The sequence below is a fragment of the Emys orbicularis genome, chromosome 15 (assembly GCF_028017835.1).
Source record: "Emys orbicularis isolate rEmyOrb1 chromosome 15, rEmyOrb1.hap1, whole genome shotgun sequence".
Lineage (NCBI taxonomy): Eukaryota > Metazoa > Chordata > Testudines > Emydidae > Emys > Emys orbicularis.
In genome coordinates this window covers 13,403,927-13,408,926 of record NC_088697.1, presented here as the reverse complement: position 1 = coordinate 13,408,926, position 5,000 = coordinate 13,403,927, and the positions used below count along the sequence as shown (strand labels likewise).

The window sequence follows — 5,000 nt, the reverse complement described above, 5'->3', positions numbered from 1 at the left end:
TTCCCCCAGGCTGAGCGGGAGGCTTCGCAGTCGTCCCCCGGGCAGTCCGGGGGAAGGCTTAATAGTCGTGCCCCGGGCGCTCCGGGGGGGAAAGCTTAATAGTCGTCCCCCAGACAGTGTGGGTGGGTGGGTGGGGGGGAGGCTTAACAGTCTTCCCCCAGGCTGAGCGGGAGGCTTCGCAGTCGTCCCCCGGGCAGTCCGGGGGAAGGCTTAATAGTCGTGCCCCGGGCGCTCCGGGGGGGAAAGCTTAATAGTCGTCCCCCAGACAGTGTGGGTGGGTGGGTGGGGGGGAGGCTTAACAGTCTTCCCCCAGGCTGAGCGGGAGGCTTCGCAGTCGTCCCCCGGGCAGTCCGGGGGAGGCTTAATAGTCGTCCCCCGGGCGCTCCGGGGGGGAAAGCTTAACAGTCGTCCCCCCAGACAGGGTGGGTGGGTAGCTGGGGGGAGGCTTAACAGTCTTCCCCCAGGCTGAGCGGGAGGCTTCGCAGTCGTCCCCCGGGCAGTCCGGGGGAAGGCTTAATAGTCGTGTCCCGGGCGCTCCGGGGGGGAAAGCTTAATAGTCGTCCCCCAGACAGTGTGGGTGGGTGGATGGGGGGGGAGGCTTAACAGTCTTCCCCCAGGCAAAGCGGGAGGCTTCGCAGTCATCCCCCGGGCAGTCCGGGGGAGGCTTAATAGTCGTCCCCCGGGCGCTCCGGGGGGGAAAGCTTAACAGTCGTCCCCCCAGACAGGGTGGGTGGGTGGCTGGGGGGAGGCTTAACAGTCTTCCCCCAGGCTGAGCGGGAGGCTTCGCAGTCGTCCCCCGGGCAGTCCGGGGGAAGGCTTAATAGTCGTGTCCCGGGCGCTCCGGGGGGGAAAGCTTAATAGTCGTCCCCAGGACAGTGTGGGTGGGTGGGTGGGGGGGAGGCTTAACAGTCTTCCCCCAGGCTGAGCGGGAGGCTTCGCAGTCGTCCCCCGGGCAGTCCGGGGGAAGGCTTAATAGTCGTCCCCCGGGCGCTCCGGGGGGGAAAGCTTAATAGTCGTCCCCCAGACAGGGTGGGTGGGGGGGAGGCTTAACAGTCTTCCCCCAGGCTGAGCGGGAGGCTTCGCAGTCGTCCCCCGGGCAGTCCGGGGGAAGGCTTAATAGTCGTCCCCCGGGCGCTCCGGGGGGGGGGGAAGGCTTAATAGTCGTCCCCCAGACACTGTGCGGGGGGGGAGGCTTAGCGGTCTTCCCCTAGGCTGGGCGGGGAAGGGCTGGCGGGAGGCGTAGCAGTCTTCCCTCGGGCGGTCCGGTGGGGGAGGCTTAGCAGTCGTCTCCAGGGTGGTCCGGGGGTGGGGGGAGGCCTCAGAGTCGTCCCTCGGAGAGTCGGGTCGGCGGCGGCGGTGGGTGTCAGGCTTTACAGCCAGCCTCCGGAGGGTGAGCGTCCTCGGACGCGATGCAGCCGCCGCAGAGAGGCAGCCTCCGAGGCTGGGAGCGGAGCACCGAGACTGGGGAGAGGGGAGCAGGAGCCCGGGAGGGGGTGGGGTGGGGGGCCTTCAGGACAACCGGTCAACCCCCGGGGAAGCGGCTGTAAAAATTTCAAAGTCCCCACCGGGACAACAGGTCAACCCCCGGGGAAGCGGCTGTAAAATTTTCCAAGTCCCCGCTCGGCCACCAGGTCAACCCACTGAATCTAATGGGTTGACCTGGTGGCCGGTTTGATTTCCGGCCACCAGGTCAACCCATTGGATTCAATGGGTTGACCTGGTGGCCGGTTTGCTGTGCGGCCCGGGTGTCACCCCACTCCGCGGGCCGCGCGGCAGTGGTCCTGAGGACCACAGAGGGGGGCTTAATAGTCGAGATGGAGCAGGTCCGGGGGAGGCTTAATAGTCGTCCCCCGGGCAGTCCGGGGGAAGGCTTAATAGTCGTCCCCCGGGCGCTCCGGAGGGGAAAGCTTAATAGTCGTCCCCCAGACAGGGTGGGTGGGGGGGAGGCTTAACAGTCTTCCCCCAGGCTGAGCGGGAGGCTTCGCAGTCGTCCCCCGGGCAGTCCGGGGGAAGGCTTAATAGTCGTCCCCCGGGCGCTCCGGGGGGGAAAGCTTAATAGTCGTCCCCCAGACAGTGTGGGTGGGTGGGGGGGGGGGAGGCTTAACAGTCTTCCCCCAGGCTGAGCGGGAGGCTTCGCAGTCGTCCCCCGGGCAGTCCGGGGGAGGCTTAATAGTCGTCCCCCGGGCGCTCCGGGGGGGAAAGCTTAACAGTCGTCCCCCAGACAGTGTGGGTGGGTGGGTGGGGGGGGAGGCTTAACAGTCTTCCCCCAGGCAAAGCGGGAGGCTTCGCAGTCATCCCCCGGGCAGTCCGGGGGAGGCTTAATAGTCGTCCCCCGGGCGCTCCGGAGGGGAAAGCTTAATAGTCGTCCCCCAGACAGGGTGGGTGGGGGGGAGGCTTAACAGTCTTCCCCCAGGCTGAGCGGGAGGCTTCGCAGTCGTCCGCCGGGCAGTCCGGGGGAAGGCTTAATAGTCGTCCCCCGGGCGCTCCGGCGGGGGGGAAGCTTAATAGTCGTCCCCCAGACAGGGTGGGTGGGGGGGAGGCTTAACAGTCTTCCCCCAGGCTGGGCGGGGGGGAGGCTTAATAGTCATCCCCCAGACAGTGTGGGTGGGTGGGGCAGGGGGGGGAGAGGCTTAGCAGTCTTCCCCTAGACTGGCCGGGGGTGGGGGCTTAGCAGTCGTCTCCAGGGTGGTCCGGGGGTGGGGGGAGGCCTCAGAGTCGCCCCTCGGAGAATCGGGGCGGCGGCGGTGGTGGGTGTCAGGCTTTACAGCCAGCCTCCGGAGGGTGAGCGTCCTCGGACGCGATGCAGCCGCCGCAGAGAGGGAGCCTCCGAGGCTGGGAGCGGAGCACCGAGGCTGGGGAGAGGGGAGCAGGAGCCCGGGGGTGGGGGTGGGGGTGGGGGGCCTTCAGGACAACCGGTCAAGCCCCGGGAAGCGGCTGTAAAATTTTCAAAGTCCCCACCGGGACAACAGGTCACGCCCCGGGAAAAGGCTGGAAAATTTCCTAAGTCCCCGCTCGGCCACCAGGTCCACCCAGGTCTAGCAATGGGGTTGACCTGCCTGATGGCCGGTTAGTATCAACGTAGTCTCACACAGGAGGGCAGCTCTCAGGCCGGCCGGCTGCGGCTGACTCTGGGGCGGTGCCCGGTGCCCGGCAGCGAGGCGCGGGGGGGGTGGGGGGGTGAGGGGGGGGGAGCGACACGGGGCTTACCGGCCCCGGGGCCGGGGGCGCCTCCTGCGGCTTTGGGGGCCGCGGGTCCTCCGTGGCATCCAGGCCAGGCCTCTCCTGCCTGGCCGCGGGGGGATTCGGGGGCGGTCCCGCGGGCCGGCGGCCGGGCGCAGGGGGGGGGGCCCGAGCGAGTCCGCCCCGGGCCCGGGGTCTCCCCCTGCGGCTCAGGGGGGGCGTGGGTCCTCGGGGGAGGAAGCCCGGGGGGAGCTGCAGACCCGCCGTGGGGCCCTCCAGGCCAGGCCTCGCCTGGGTGGCCGCGGGGGGATTCGGGTCGGGCCCGCGGACCGGCGGCCGGGCGCAGCGGGGCCGGGAGGGTCCGGGCCAGTCCGCCGCATGCCCGGGGTCTCCCCCAGCGGCTTCGGTGGCCGTGGGTCCCCGGTGGGGCAAGCGGCGGGGAGCCTGACACCCGCCGTGGGGCCCTCCAGGCCAGGCCTCGCCTGGGTGGCCGGGGGGGGATTCGGGGCGGTCCCGCGGGCCGGCGGCCGGGCGCAGGGGGGCCGGGAGGGGCCGGGCCAGTCCGCCCCATGCCCGGGGTCTCCCCCAGCGGCTTCGGTGGCCGTGGGTCCCCGGTGGGGCAAGCGGCGGGGAGCCTGACACCCGCCGTGGGGCCCTCCAGGCCAGGCCTCGCCTGGGTGGCCGCGGGGGGATTCGGGGCGGTCCCGCGGGCCGGCGGCCGGGCGCAGGGGGGCCGGGAGGGGCCGCGCCAGTCCGCCCCATGCCCGGGGTCTCCCCCCAGCGGCTTCGGTGGCCGTGGGTCCCCGGTGGGGCAAGCGGCGGGGAGCCTGACACCCGCCGTGGGGCCCTCCAGGCCAGGCCTCGCCTGGGTGGCCGCGGGGGGATTCGGGGCGGTCCCGCGGGCCGGCGGCCGGGCGCAGGGGGGCCGGGAGGGGCCGGGCCAGTCCGCCCCATGCCCGGGGTCTCCCCCAGCGGCTTCGGTGGCCGGGGGTCCTCCGCGGAGGAAGCCGGGTGGGTGTTGGGGGGAGCCGGACCCCAGGCGCCCCGACCCGTGACCTGCGGCCGCGACCTCCGACTCGGCAGGAGCGACGAGGGGCTTTCTGGCCCGCCCCCCCCCCCCCTTCTCCTTCCTCCCCAGAAAAAGGAGAGAGAGCTGGCTCGGACCGGGAAAAGCTGCCTACGGCACCTGGGATTCCCAGGCGGTCACCCATCCAAGTACTAGCCAGGCCCGGGACGGTTTACCTTCCGAGATCGGACGGGATCGGGGGCGTTCGGTCCGGTATGGCCGTAGGCACCCGGCTCCGCGCCTCCTCGCCCGCTTTCCCCTGCCGGCGCCCGGGCCTGCCGCACGGCGAGCCCCGGTCGGACTGCCCCGTGCGGCAGGGCCCCCGTCTCTCGCGGGCCCGATCCTTTTTTTTCCTTTTCAAGCTCCGGGGCCCGGGCTGGCCCGTCAGAGCCCCTTCCCCTCCCCCCCCCCCTCCCTCCGGCGTCGGGAAAAATATTTTCCCGGACTTCCAGCGGGCCCGATCCTGTCAGCCGGGGGTGGGGGGGGGGGCAGTCCCTCGCTGCGGCCAGGGAGGGTGAGCCCGGGGCGGCTTGCCTGGCGGCCGGGTCCCGGCAGGCCCGATCCATTCCCCCCCTCCCCGTCCCCCGTCCCCCAGCGGTTCCAGCGGTTCCCCGCCCCGCCCCCGCGCCTGGTTCGCACCCTGTTCCTTCGGGCCGAGGAAGGCGTACCCCGGGGGGAACCGTCCGAGTCCCCTCCCGGGCACCAGGTCAACCCGTGGAATCGAACGGGGTTCACCTGGCTGGCCGGTATGCTT

General features: G+C 71.5%; 1 non-coding gene across 1 annotated transcript; it reads right to left on the bottom strand.

Annotated features, from left to right (window-relative positions):
- Nucleotides 1-4,354: 4,354 nt before the first annotated feature.
- On the bottom strand, nucleotides 4,355-4,473 carry LOC135889593 (5S ribosomal RNA). Its single transcript, XR_010561938.1, has one exon. It is a non-coding gene; the product is annotated as a 5S ribosomal RNA (ribosomal RNA).
- Nucleotides 4,474-5,000: the final 527 nt, after the last annotated feature.